Source organism: Malania oleifera, chromosome 3 (genome assembly GCF_029873635.1).
Source record: "Malania oleifera isolate guangnan ecotype guangnan chromosome 3, ASM2987363v1, whole genome shotgun sequence".
In the NCBI taxonomy this organism is placed as follows: Eukaryota; Viridiplantae; Streptophyta; class Magnoliopsida; order Santalales; family Ximeniaceae; genus Malania; species Malania oleifera.
Window position 1 is genome coordinate 46,283,845 of NC_080419.1, and position 16,015 is coordinate 46,299,859.

Consider the following 16,015-nt stretch of genomic DNA (forward strand, 5'->3'; position numbering starts at 1 on the left):
TCTCCCTAGACATATGAAGAAAAAAATTTCATGGCTAAGGTACCATACGCCTCAGCCGTTGGAAGTCTCATGTATGCTATGGTTGGTACCAGACCAAATATTGTCCAAGTAATGGGAGCTGTCAGTAGGTATATGTCAAATCTAGGGAAGACTCACTGGGAAGCGGTGAAGTGGATTTTGAGATATCTACGTGACACTATTGATAAGTGCTGATGTTTCGGCAAAAGTGACTTGAAAATTCAAGAGTATGTAGATGCTGATTTTGTAGGTGAAATTAATCATCGCAGAAGTACCACCGGATATATATTCACTATTGGTACAACAACTGTTAGTTGGATGTCACAGATATAGAAGATTGTTGTTCTATCCACTACAGAAGCTGAGTACGTAGCAGTGACAAAAGCACGTAAAGAGGTGATTTGGCTTCAAGGTTTGTTAATAGAGTTCGGAATAAAGTAGGAAAGAAATATTTTATATAGCGACAGTCAGAGTGTGATACATTTAGCAAAGAACTCTGCATTTCATTTCAGAACCAAACACATTGGATTACGTTATCATTTCGTCAGATCTCTATTAGAGGATGGATTGTTGAAACTGGAAAAAATCCAAGGTAGTAGGAATCCGACAAATATGTTGACAAAAGTGGTGACTACAAAGAAGCTGAAATTGTGTTCAACTTCAGTTGGTTTTCATGCCTGAAGACATATTTGAGCACATCATTTAATCATATACTAGATGAGGAGGCGTCTCCATCTCCTAGTGAGAGATTGTTGAGTTGCCGGAGCCATGAGACGCGTGTGTGAGCTAGTGTCGCGTTGAGCTGTGTCCGCCGATTTATTGTAATTCCTTCATCACCATTTAATATAATTCCTCCAACCATCTACAAATAGAGAGGTGTGTGCGAGTGAAAAATGTACAGAGAAGAGAGGTAGAATGCAGAAAAGAGAGTGAGGAAGAGTACAGAGAGAGCTGCCTGAGAGTTTGTATTTTTCTCCCGATTTCATAGTGGATTGTGATGTGCTACGTCGACGTAGGTCAATTTAGACCAAACCACGTAATTTCTAGTGTCATCTATTTTTCTAGTGTGTGTGTTTTTTTTTTTTTTTTTGCTCACAGATTCCTAACAATTCAAAATTTTAAAAGTAAAAATGTGTGTATGCAAGGTTCTTATCTAATTGGAAACTATGTAGATGGTATTAATACTCCAGTCACAATGTTGAAAAATAAGTGGAGTTTCATTGCAGTAGAAAATACAATTTACATTTTGTATTTTGCAGCATTTGTACCATGGTGATAAAATTAAGATCCAAACACCAAGTCCTTCAATGATATCAATGGAGAACTTCATTGGTGCACTTTGGCCTCTTTCCAAAAAAAAAACAAGAAACAAAAAACAATTAATGTTATAAGAACAATTATGTCGTACTGTTTTCTATGATTCGTGACATTCAACCTCCATACTAAAAAAATATGTAAATTTTTTAAATAAAAAATGATTTCATCGATTAAAATGAATAATGTATTCAATATTTAGGGGAATAATAAGGAATGACATTACACGACAGCAGAATACAAGGATTGAAGGCTTACCTATCCAGAGATAAAAGCCCAATGTCGTTATTTCAAGAGAGTGAACGAGGGTCTTCAGCCCAATTGTCGCCTCTCAAGAGCCCAAGCCCTATTGAATCAAAGAAGGTTGCCTCGTCTCTTTGCGTCGCATCCAGAGATATAAGCCAACAATTGTAGTCAAGGAATTCCTTACTGATATTGTTGGATTTAAACTTATGAAATAATGGTTTGATTTGAGTAAAAGACAAGATTTCTAAGTGAAAGATTTTATAAAAATGATGTTGTATACGAAAAACACAAAAATGGAATGGATTACAAGTGTAGTTATATAAGATAAACCATCCAAAAAAAAAGCAAATGGTAGGTTGATTTGATGAACCTGTAATAAGAGGTTGTTTTACAAACTGATAATCAAAATTTAACCATCAACATTTTGAATAATTAGATTTGAAGACTTGGATAAGTTGATCTAGGTTTATGCATAATTGATGATTGAAATTCAACCATCAACATTTTGAATGATTAGGTTTGAAGATTTGGATGAGAACTGCTAATTACCAATAACGCCTTGAAGAGAATTATTGTTACGGCCTTTTCATTTTAGGAGGATTGGACTCGTTATTTCTATTAACTTGATGTTGATAATAACTAAAATCCATTAAACAAATCTTCACACCATAAATCACTCCCTTAGACTTAAATTAATAGTTCACATTTTTTTAGAATTTTTGAAGTATTCAAATATATTCAAGATATACCATATCTAGAACAAATTCTCAAAGTACAATCCTCTCAAATTTTTCTCTTTCCATTCTTCTAATAAGAAGTGAGCAGGATTTTCACCTAAACACCACTTATTTCTGCCTTGCATGCTCTTCGTATTTATTTATTTTTTTATTTTTTGATTGGCTTACTTTGCAAGTATTGATTGAGGACCCCAAATAGAATACTAAACCTTTGAAGTACCCCAAAAAAAAAAATATCCTTGTTTGAGTTTCAAATTAGGAATTACCTAAACCTTACTTGCACTGAAAATGGTATAAATTTAACAAGCTTTGGAATATAGGTGTACTAACTTTAAATGCTAATTACAAAATTCAAGTTGACTCCAGAAGCCAAATTAACATGGGAAAGATTATATATATTTTTTTATTACCTAGGAATCTAGTCATCATTGCATAACTTTGAACACTATGATAAGGCATCAAACTTAAGGGGTGAAAGTCATCCGCCTATTGACGCACCCTTGGTAATTTACCGAAATAAACTCTTAAGGGAGAAATAAACATGTGATGGGATTACCAAAGTCACAAATCATCCTTACTACTTGAGTCAACCTGGATGGACAACATGGGTAAGATTCCACCCAACATGGGCAAGATTATTGGAACTTATACTCTTTGTTCCTTGGTTGGGAAAAAAAAAAAAACAACAAAATCAATAAGTTCAAAAGACACTTGATGGGAGGACACCCAAGTTGATAATTATGAATGATTAAATAAATTATTTAAATAATAAATTTACAATTAGAATATTATAAATTGTTAAATTATTATTTTGAAAAAGTCTATCAATATTGGATTTTTAATTTTAATTAATTAAACTTAAATTAATATTTTATATTAATATGTTTAATTAACATTTGTATATATTTTTAAATTAAAATAAAGAATATTTGTGTTAAATTAAATTTGTTTACTTTTAGTTTAGTGGTAATTTACTATTTTAAATTTAATTATAGAGGTCGATTATATTATATTGTAGTGGCATTATTGTTCAAAATCCAGAATAGTGAGGACAATTTGATCTAAAAAGTAAGATTCCCATAAAATTAGGCCAGAATATGATGCCTATGTTTCATGAAAGCTCATACATTTCGAGGAATGTGAATATGTCCGTCAACCACATTATTATTGATATGTTATATTTTTTTTAATCTACAATTAAGTGTAGATTAATTTTTTATCCTAGACTTTACAATTTAAAATTCTCATTAAATATTTCTACACTCTATATATAGATCTACATTTTATTTTTAAAAAATTAATTTTATTAGTGTGTAGATTAATGTTTTGCCCTAAATTTTATATTTAAAATTCTCATTAAATATTACTCCAATGCAGATCTACATTTTCCTTTTTAAACTTAATTTCACATTTAAATATGTTTTACTTTAAAATTAATAAAATTCTGCACATTGTATTTTAACAAATACTAAATTAGTATCCCGTTGTTTAAATGACGATGCTCACGTAAGTCGTCCACGGGGACTGCCTTTATTGTAGGTGCACAGTGCAGAGCCAGCCAAAAATATAGTAGAAAAAAGATAAAATATAAAACGCCGTTGCCGGGGATCGAACCCGGGTCACCCGCGTGACAGGCGGGAATACTCACCACTATACTACAACGACTGAATGATTGGTTGCTTATCTTGTATTTAGATAACGACTAAAGGTAGAGCCCATTTTTACTAAAATCACAATTTATAATGTGTATATATGTTTTGTATGATGTCAAGTTTAATTATATGGGTACACAAACTTATACATAATATTTATTTATTATTTATTTACGTTGAATTGCAACAGTAGAAAGAATAGAATATGAATGAGATACTTATCCCTTTTCCAAGTCCCTTTTTTATGGTGGTGGAGGCTGATCGTCCATCAGTCCAGCATTTTATTATGCTTGTGGGGTTTACAGAAGTTTTATGGGCACTTATATGGAGGTTTCAAGTATGATTTTGTAATGATTCTCTCTTATAAATATATGTACATTAAAGAGAATTGAAGGTATTTTGTAATCGTTCTTTCATTTTAGTAAAGATAATTAGTAACCCCTCACATGTGAATTATAGAAGATTCCCTTTGAAATTAGACAATTCCATTATATAAGCAAAATCTCCTATCACTCAAGTATGTTGTCCCAATTCTCACTTGATATTGGCATTTTAATTTTAATTTCTTTTGTCTTTTCTATGCCTACGCGTGTGTAGGCTCGCGCGCATACATACACACACTTATTTTTACCTCAATATGCATATTAAAATATATATATATATATAGACACACATTGAAAATTTAAAAGATCACATAGTTTACATTGACTTGCTATTCTCCTGAATATATGCAAAAATTTTGACATTAGATAAATTTATTTTGTTTGCAAATATGCACAAATATTCTTTTTTTCTTTTTATTTTTTTTAAACCAATAATAAATTTAATTAGAAATGGGCTTTGTTTAAGCTTAGTTTGATCCTTAATAGATTTTAAAAAGACACTAATATAGATTGCTGTAAATTTGTAGGTCCCCTCTGAAAAAAGAGTTGGTAAAAAGAAGAAGTTGATTCTAAATTTCTACTCAATTTTTCTTGTAAAAAGAGAAGTTTGTCGAGAGTGAGGATCAAACCCAATCACTAGCAAATAAGGAAAGGATCTTAAACTTATTAAATTTTATGAAATTTTAAATGTTTTGTAAAATTTTGTGGTATTGTTCAAGTTTTACAAATCTTTGTGAAATTTTTGAAAGGGTTAATGATATATTGTGAAATTATAATTTATATTTTAATTTCTATTATTGACATAGAATACTTTATATAAAAGCAAATTTTCTTTAAGTTGCGGAGAAGCGTATGCCACAACTTTTCCTTGTTGCATCAATACACACCCAAGTTCTCTCAAAGACATGTCACTATAGATCACATAATCTTCATCCCCTAATGGAGTGGTCAAAATGGGTGCAGTAACGAGTTGCTTCTTCAATTCTTGATAGCTCCACTCTTATTCATCAGTCCATTCGAACTTCACACTTTTTCTCGTGAGCCAAGTTAGAGGACCTGATAATCTGGAAAAGCCCTCTACAAACCGTCGATGGTATCCCACCAGACCCAAGAAACTTTGGATCTCTCGAACATTCCTCGGTTTCATCCAATTCACCACCGCTTCTATCTTGCTCGGATCTACCAAAATACCATCTCTGGCGATCACATGTCCAAGGAATATAACTTCCCTCAGCCAAAATTCACATTTCTTAAACTTAGTGTACAACTTGTTTTCTCTCAACACCTATAACACCATCCTTAGATGATCTTTGTGTTCCTCAAAACTCTTTGAATAGACCAAAATATCATCAATGAAAATAACAACAAACTAGTCCAAATACTGGTGGAATATCCTGTTCATTAGGTCTATAAACGCTGCCGGTGCATTGGTCAATCCAAATGGCATAACCAAAAACTCATAGTAGCCATACCTAGTTCGAAAGGCTGTATTCGAAGCATCTTTTGCTTTAATTTTTACCTGATGATATCCTAATCGAAGATCAATCTTAGAGTAGACTCGAGTTCCCTGAAGCTGATCAAATAAGTTATCAATATGGGGAAGAGGATACTTGTTCTTAACTGCCACTTTATTTATCTTTCTGTAGTCGATACACATCCTCATCGATCTGTCTTTCTTCTTTACAAATAAAATTGGCGTTCTCCTGAGTGACACACTAGGCCTAATAAACCCTTTATCTAATAATTCTTATAACTGGTCTTTCAGTTCTTTCAATTCAGCTGGAGTCATTCTGTAGGGTGCTTTAGAAATTGGCGTCATCCTTGGAAATAACTCCACAGCAAATTCAATTTCACGATCTGGTGGTAAACCAAGTAACTCCTCTAGTAAAACATCTAAAAATTCCTTGACTACTGAAATATCAGCAAGTTTCAATTCTCCCTTTGACATTTCCTTTATACAAACTATGTACTCCTGGCAACTGTCCTAGAGTAGTCTCTTTGCTTGAATAGCTGACACCAACTATCGTTAGGCGCACACATAAGACCCCACGAATCTGAATTCCTACTCTTTAGGAAGCCTAAATATCACCTCTTTCTTATGACAAACACTATTCGCATAGTGAGCAACTAGTCCATACCCAAAATTATATCAAATCCATGCATGTTTAACACTATTAGGTTAGCTGGTAATATTCTTCCCTGAATATCTACTGGATAGCCTCTGAGCACCCTTTGACACCTCACTACTAATCCTGTCGATGTAGCTACTGATAACTCGGTATCTAACAGTTGAGTTTCTACCCCACATAATTTAACGTACCTTATATACATGATCGAGTGTGTGGCCCCTAAATCAAACATAATAATAGCTTTAATTGAAAGCGTATTAAATGTACTTATCACCACATCGGCAACTGTCTCGGCATCTCCTGGTGTCAGCATATAAACCCTCGTCGGGGCTATGTTCCTCTGCTGGCCTTCTCAAGGCGTTTGGATATTTCCTCGAAATGGTCTAGGAGTAGGAGCATTACTCCGCTGTGCACGACAGTCTCATGTCAAGTATCCCAGTCTACCACATTGATAGCAGACATTTCTCCCCGCTCAACACTCTCCTATGTGTCTCATACAGCAACTAGGACAAACGGGATAACTTAGCTCGCCCTACAGCTCAGAAGTCCCCATCTCCTGCTTCTATCCTCAGTTGTATCCACCTCTCCTCCATGGGCCTCGGCTAGAACCCGCCCGAGATCCATGAGGTGTGGGTCTCTTCCTCTAACCCTGCACCTCAACATCCCTCTGCCTGCTTACTTCAGCCACGACGAACCTATCTACCAGCTTTGCGAAATCCTGTACTTTCAACACTGTCACCTATTCATAAATTTCCTGCCTCAAGCCTCTCTCAAATTTTCTTGTCTTCTTTGCCTCATCAGGAACGATGTACAACACAAAGCAGGATAGTTCAATAAATTTTGCTGTGTACTACTAGATTGTCCCTGAGTTAGGTTCAAAAATTCCTCCACTTTTTCTTCTCTAGTGGTGGCAAGAAAATATCAATCAAAGAATATTTCTTTAAACCGGTTCCAGCTCAAGACTACAGGTACCGGTTTCTGCTCCTCTAGAAGTCTCACAGCAAACCACCAACGTTCAGCCTCCCCTATCAGTATGTAGGTGGCATATAATACTTTCTGCTTATCGGTGTAGTGCAATACGGTCTGTATCTTTTCCATTTCCTGCACCTAGTTCTCTGCCGCAATCGAGTCTATACTCCCTGAAAAATTTGGAGGCTTCATTTTGGTGAATCGCTCTATAGTACAACCCTGGTCTGTTGATGGGTCTCCCTGCTCCCTAGAGCTCCGTGCAATCTCAGTCATAACCTACTGAACTACACTTTGTAAAACTGTGTCTGAATCACTGCTGCCCATACTAAAGGGCCCTGTACCATCCTCACCACTGGTGTGAGCACTGCTATCCTCAGGGTCCATCTTGAATAAAAAATAAACATAACCTAATGACCCTATCTTCATAACATAATTAATTTATTTATCTAACTAAAATCTCACATTATCAATTAATCTGATGTCCTTATTCTTAATTTAAGATTCAGTCCAACAATTTAGAAGCACAATCTGACAATAGTTTACTATGACTTTTCTAAAATTGTCACCCTAGGAAAGACACAGAAATCACTACGGAAATCCTGCTTCCAGACTGCGGAACAAAATCCAAAATTCTCATCTTAACTTCCCAACATTGACTCACTAAAATTTTGATCTGCCTCATTTCCTATCCTCTTCCAAAATCTATTTCTATACTTTGGTATTGTTTCCGCTGTACACTATAGTCTACAGAACCTAACAACTTAAGCTATGATACCACAATTGTAATGCCCTAAAAATTATGCTATATTTTTATTAATAATAATAATAATAATAACTCTGATACCAGAAAACATAAACTAAATTAACCTAGACCCCAAAGGAAACCAGGGATATACCTATCTATACATATATGACAACTATGCTGTGGAACTCATGATTTATTCAACCTTATATACAATACCAGAGTTTTACTATAACCAAAATACACATATACATCCCAAAAAGAACCCTAAATACCCTGGATCATACCCCCAAAAATTCATCCTGATTTCAACCAACTACTTACCATTCAGCCAGGGTAGCACTATCAGCCTCCTCTATCTCGGACTTGGTCCACTCGTCTATCGGGGTTTCCTGAAATGTTTGTATTTTTGGGGTGAGACACCTCTCAGTAAGGGAAATAGACTAATATCAACGTGTGGCAACATAAGTATTATTGTGTTATAAATATCTATTGTTCATGATAAACTGTATTTGATAAGTATATAAGATCTGTACATAATTTAACTGCATTTGACAAGTCAAGTAAAATTGTTATGTATTAATTTGAACAAATCGTAAATCAACATAACATACTATATCATACTAAATTTCAGTATACATATAAAACATCTACTATATATATATTACGAAAATTATGCACGGATGGATAACTATATATCATGAATTAACCCCGCATGATTCGGGTTGTGCGGCCCGTGGGCTGGACTTAACTCTAGCTAGCCTACCAAGTTAAGTCAAACATAACATAACTACGCACGATTGCCCACCCAACCTAGTCCACCCATCCTACTCTCTGCAACACTTCTCAGGTCGACACACAATGGGTATCCTACTCTCCACAACACTTCGGGGCTAATTGACCTCCAACCCAGCACTTTCTAAATAGTGTGGTTGCACTGTCGACTATCACCAACTTGGTTCACCCATCCTACTCTCGGCTATTTGGTGTATTCCCAAGAGGGGGTGAATTGGGTATTTAAAATTTATGCCTCCTAGGTTAAACCAGATTAGCAGTATTACGCAACTTAGGGTCTATCTATGCAATTATAAATTCAATGAACACATGTACAACATATAATGAATCAAGCATACAACATACATGTGTTGAAAATGAAAGTGTGGAAAATAAATTACCGAAATATAAAGTACATACACGATATGTTATTGGGGTTTGGCTAACTATGCCTACGTCCCCGCCTTTATCTTGCAAGCCAAGGATTCCACTAATACTCACTTAACAGGTGGAGAGGCACCGTTTACAACCAGGTCAGTTTGCATAGGGCTGACATTCTCCTTGCAGGGTGGAGAAAACCCTACTGATCCTTACGGGCTAGATCACCGCCCCCTCAGGTCGCACGTGGAATACAACAGATTTACAATATAAATTTCATGTACAATTTCAGTGCTTCTCCAACAAGAAGATTTGTACCAATATGCGCATGCAATAACCAATGCATTTCCAAGAGATAAGAACTATAAGCTCAATGAAGTTTAATGTGACTACTCTCTAAACAATGTCAATATAGCAAGTAGTTTGTGAGAGTATGTGTGTAATGATTTTGTGCAAGCAAACACTCAGTAATGTATAATCACGTATATGCTCAAGAGTGTTCTAACAAACTATTTCTTTGAAACAAGTTATAACATATCTCAATAACAAATCAGAGTTTCAAAGATGCTAATCAAATATTCAAACTAACTCAAAATATTTTCCTTTAATGAAATAGAGACAAGAGTAGTTTGAAAATATTATAACTTGGAAAAATATTTGCCCACCAAATATTATAGCTATAGGAGTCTTGCAATGACAAGGCAAAGATTCTCAAGCTTATGAGTTTTTCCCAACACAAGATTTATCGAATTAAATCAGTAAGATAACTCTTTGCTTAACTCTCAAAAAATCAACAACAAACTACAAGCACAATATTGAGAGTATTAAGCAAGCTACAATGAACACAATAGAAACTCTCACAAAGCTTGGTTAATCAAGAAATTTGGAGTATGAGAGTGTATGGAAGTAGTATGTGAATATAGGCTTGAAAAATCGAGAGAATATTTTTCTTAATCTTTTTCCTAATCCCCACCTAATGTGGACAAATGAAGACATATATATAGAAGAGGGGTAAATTAAAGCCATTGGGGATACACAAGGTATTATTAGGATTGTTTTAAAATATTTTAGCACAATTAAGCCTGTTTAAAAATTTAACCGCGGTAAAAATAATTTGCCAACCTGAGAGCATTGGTTGACTAGACTTGAGGTTCGGTTGACCCAGTGACGAAGTTCGGTGTACCGAAAGAAATTTGAACTGAAAGTTCAGTCGACCAGACAAGGGTCCCAAAGGCGATTTTTCATTTCCGTGCAGTTCAGTCGATTAGGTGATTTTGAACTATGAAGTTTGGTCGACCGAGCAGTTGGATTTTCCCACATGGGGGTTCAATCGACCAAGGCATTGACTTAAGGTTTTGGTCGGTCAACCGTGAAGTCAAACTTTGACTTGGTGAGAGTTCGGTTGATCGGGATATATTGACTAGGTAGGGTTCGGTCGATCATGCTATGGTTAAACTGTTGACCTGGTGACCGGTTCGGTCGACTGATAGATTTACACTATGAAAGTACGATTGACCGAACATGCATTTTTAATGCATTTTGGTTCTATTTCCTCATGCAATCACTCTATCCATATAAGCATATATGTTTATGCATGCATATGGATCCTAGGGTCATTCTAAGTCTTTTTGAGTACACCAAAAAAATTCGGCGTCGGTCAGCATCCCTAAGGTCCGTCTATGGTCTTGAGCTTGTAGTCTCTATCATGCATGTCATGCATTCATTATTACATACCATTGAATTATTACAGACCGAAATGAATAAAAGAAAATATACTAATACAACTGAAAATAAAGATCGGTCTTCATGCGCTGCTCCTTTGCAATTTCATGGAAAACGCCGGGGTATGCTTGTTTAAGTACTTCTCGACTTCCATTTCTCATCGGTCATCCATGCTTAGAAAAATAAACTTGTTCAAATACTCAAAACACACAGATGAGATACTTTGGTTTGTCATAATCAAAATAGAAGACGAACCCAAAAAGTCAACATCGGCAACACTTCTCGGGTCAGCACACACACTGTCTGATCTGACTAGTTAGCTACGGTACCGTGCTCTATAATCGATTCTAGTCCATCAGGGATTCTGATATCATATAATACGTTTCATATAATATATAATTAAAACGTATCTCATTTCATATTTCTGCATAAAATCTATCATATTATAATTTCTGAATAAACTGTTATATACATATAAATCTGTTTACGACATCTGGGCTGGTTGAATAATCACGGCATCTGCGCCAACTGAATAATCATGGCATCTGCACCAGTTGAATAGTCACGGCATCTGCTCCAGCTAAAACTTCACGGCATCTGTGCCGACTAAAATATCATAATATACTGAAAATATAATTTGTGTACTATTTATAATTTCTCTAAAAAATTCAGACGTCAAACCTTGCTTGTTTTGTGAAAATATAAAATATTTTGACATACCATTATTTACAGTAAAATTTATACTCATGTCATACACAAGTGAGTACTACTTTGTAATATATTATCTGGCTTGAGAAAACATATTTTTGCTGACAAAATAATATTAAATCTATTTTCAAAGTTTCCTCAGTTCAACATCAGTATTCCCAAAAACTATACTAATTCATATATATACCTTTCTGAATCAAATATTGTATATTCAATGATTAATTTACTGAAAATACCTAACTTAATCTCTCCCCTTACCTGGCTTACTAAGAAGCCTGCTGATAACCCTAAATCTATGCACCACGTCATTCGAAGTTCAAAACACTAAAATTACATTTTTTCCAAATTAATCAACCCAAAACCCAGAATATTTCTCATTTAACACTTCATATTCTAAATTAACAATTAAACCCTAAAATACCTTACTTACCCTGATTTTGGAGTGGTACCACAGAACTCCAACTCAACGATCCGCTCTAGTTAATTTGCAAAAAATCACCCCACGAACCTCATGGTAGCTTCTGATCATCAAAATGGGCTATAATCGGAGTGAAAGTGAAGAGAGAAGGGGTTTAGGGTCGTAGGGTTTAGAGAGAGAGAGGGACTTTGTTTTGATTTAACAAAAGAAGCTCGCGGGACTTCTTTAATTTCAACACTACTGAGAAAACCATCGACGGTTTTCTACACCCCTCACAAAACCGTTGACGATTTGGGTTTTAACCCGCCCTTTTTACCATTTTACCTGTAACCGGCCCGCGGTAAATACAAAATTGTCGACAATTTTCTTAGTACTCCAGAAAACCCTCACCAAACCATTTTTCTCTTTTCTTTTATTTTTCTTATCATTTCTGTTGACCTTATAGATCGCACCTGGTTTTGATAATGACAAATATTCAGGTATTTGATAAATGTCAAGTGTTTGTGCAGGTCTAAATGAATATCCCAAGGAAGGACACTTGAAGCAACTAGAAGACTTTGAAGACCTTTTAAATTTGTAATTGTAAATTCAATATGTGTAATATGGGTCTGTAATAGTAACTTAGGATGTGATCTGTATTTATCTTACCTGCACGTCATGCATATAGGATATATGGTAAGTTCAATAAGACCATAGTAAGACTCTAGGTCTCAACACTCACACACATAGCATATAATATAAAGGAGTGTTGAATTTGTGCTTGAATTGAACATTTCTAAGCAACTTGAGAGAGTTCGGGTGATCAAACCCTTGGAGTTCAAAACTCCTCGGGTGCCCGACTGTTGATAAGTCAACAAGTTGACCAACTCTCGGGCGACCAATCCATAAATATACATACCATCCACGAGCGCCCGAACCCCTTGAAAGGGACAGTCCACCAACTCAGGCGACCGATTGTTTTAGTTCAAAAAGGACCTCGGGCGACCGAACACATGGATTCAGGCCACCGAATATAGGATCGAGCACCCGAAGTCACGAAGCAATGCTACTGACTTTGATTTCGGGTCTCCGAATGTGAAACCGAGCGACCGAACTAAGTTTAATAATATTTATTATTGAGTCTTATTGGGCGATCGAACCTCGGTTCAGCCACCCGAATGCCATCCAATTTAAATTAATTTAACTACCGTAAAACAAGGTTAATTTGAGCAAATTGCATCTTAATCACTTAGGACTTTTTTAATTATTCCCATTATGTCCCAACCGGTTATATTTTTACCCCTGACTATAAATATGAGTTCATTTGCCAGATTAGCACAAGATTAACAAATAGATTAGCCAAAATATCCTCTCTTTTGAAAATACATCTTTTGGCCAAATACTCTCAAATCTCCATTCATTTGATATCTTCTAAGATTGTGTGAACATTTTTAGAGTGCTTAAGATTGCTCTAGTTTGCTAGAAACTCCCATTTGAGTTTCTTTTGGGGAGTTTTAGCTTAGGTTTATACCACATATTTGCTCATTATAAATCTTGTGTGGGGATAAATCAAGTAAGCTTAGGATATTTGCATCTTTGTTGCAAGTGTCCAGTAGCTTGAATTTTCGTGTGCAAAGATTTCTCAAACAAGCAACTATTTTCAAACTAGTGTTGTGCATCTTTCATTGAGGAAAACTCTTTTTGAACTAGTTTGATTATTTGATTCGTATACTTGGAAAATTGATGTGCTATTGAAATACTTTGTTTTGATTCCAAGATATTGCTTGTGTTGAACACTGTTGAGCATCATATTGATTATATTGTGTTGAGTATTGATTGCACAAAACTTGCATCACTAAACTTACACTACATCCACATTATTGATGTGTATGTGATTGCGCGTATTGGATACATATCTGCTTTGCATGAAAGCATAATCATTGTACCATTGGAATGAACATATTGTTGTGTTTCCAAGCGTGGCTTGAGGGGGCGGTAATCCAGCCCGGTAAGGATTGTGTAAAGGTTGGGGTCAGTCCTGTGAATTTGACCTATGGCCTTTTCCGTCCCGCAAGGAGAATTTGTAAAGGTTGAGGTCAGCCCTGTGCTAATTGACCTGATTGTAATCGGCGCCGCTCCACGTGTTAAGTGAGCATTAGTGGAATCCTTGGATTTGCGAGCTTGAGGCGAGGACGTAGGCACTAGGCACAGTTGGCCAAACCCCGATAACATATCGTGCATGTTCTTTACATTTCTGTAATTTATTTACTGCACGTGTATGTTTTATTGATTTAAATTTTCGCATATCATTATCAACGCAATTGGTGAATCATTAGACAGACCCTAGGTTGTGAATGTACTGCTGCTATTTAGGTCAAACTTAGGAATAAATTTTTAATACCTAATTCACCCCCTTCTTGGGAATACACCAAAGCTATCAATTTATTTTTTCTGGGTCTCTACACTAAGGGCTTCACAACAAACATAAGTTTGAGAAGTACTTGCATGAGACTTATGTTGCAATAAACATGGAGTTCTATCTAAGTCTTCATGTCTTTATGCTTGATCTTCATCCAAGATTTTCTTTAATATCACTAGTCATTCTTCATTTTGCTTGTGTTTTTCATGGCTTTAAACTTAAATATGGTCCATTGTACTTGTAAGATATAATACCTGTAAATACACTTAAAAGCGCAATTCAATTCCTTAGTTTGTCATTATCAAAACGAAATTAAGTCTTGTTAGGCCAACACCTACGAGTGTGTGCATCTACAGTGCGTGGCATGCTCACAGAGAGAAAAATCATAAAAATCTGAAAAAAAAAAAAAAAAAAAAAAAAATGAAGGCACAGGTGGCATGCTCCTTTGAGTTTGACTTTGTTAGTTTATTTTAATATTATATTATTTAAAATGACTAATTATATTAGAAATGGTACCTTAAAGTTAGATTTTATTTAAATTAAATTTTTGAAAAGCATATATTTTGGAGGTAGACATTTATTTAATTGAGTTTTTAAAAAGAGTACGTGCCTTGAAATTAAATTTTTATTCACTTGAGTTTTTGGGAAAAAAAATATTTAGATATCTATTTATTGAGTTTTTTTTTTGTTTTTTTGTGTTTCTTAAATTGAAATTATTAAGTGTACCTTATTTTTTGGTTTTGTGTGCCTATAAATACCTTAAAGCATTGACTCTAAAATATAGTCTCTACACATAATTTTCTTCACATCATTTTTATCATACTAAATGTGTTCTTTGTGGAGTTTTGGACTCTTCCATTTTTGTAGAATTTAAGAGAGTTGTACGATTCAAATCGGATTGCTATATCTTGGGGAAGACAAGTCAAAGTGTAGTTGTGATGCACCGATTCGTGGTTTAAGTCGAAAAAATCACAGAGACCTTGAATTTCCTTAAAGAACAAGATATGTATCCGTGCCTCAACCTAATCGTGAATCATGTTTATGTTTGATTTGTGTATAAGTTTATATATGTATAAAGAAATAGGAAAACTAAAAATTCAATTGAAAGTTAATTTAGGTAATAATACATGAAAATTGGAGTGGCATAAAAGGTTAACATGAAATGATTAGAATATGAGTTTTGGAACATAGGTGGTATCTCTATTTTAGTGAATGAGTATATAGGATAAGATTAGAATTTTATTTTTTGTTACTTTGATCAAATATATTGTTTTATGCTTTTGTAGGAGTAGTTTAATTTTGTGTTCAGTGTATTATTTTGATACTAATAAAAAATATATTATAGACATATAATTCATTAATATATGTTTGAATAACCACACACATATAAGCATATTATTATTTATATTACTATTGAAAGCATTTAT

At 34.7% G+C, this 16,015-nt stretch overlaps 1 non-coding gene across 1 annotated transcript; it reads right to left on the bottom strand.

Annotated features, from left to right (window-relative positions):
* Positions 1-3,908: 3,908 nt before the first annotated feature.
* TRNAD-GUC (transfer RNA aspartic acid (anticodon GUC)) lies at positions 3,909-3,980 on the bottom strand. Its single transcript has one exon. It is a non-coding gene; the product is annotated as a tRNA-Asp (tRNA).
* Between the last annotated feature and the right edge of the window lie 12,035 nt (positions 3,981-16,015).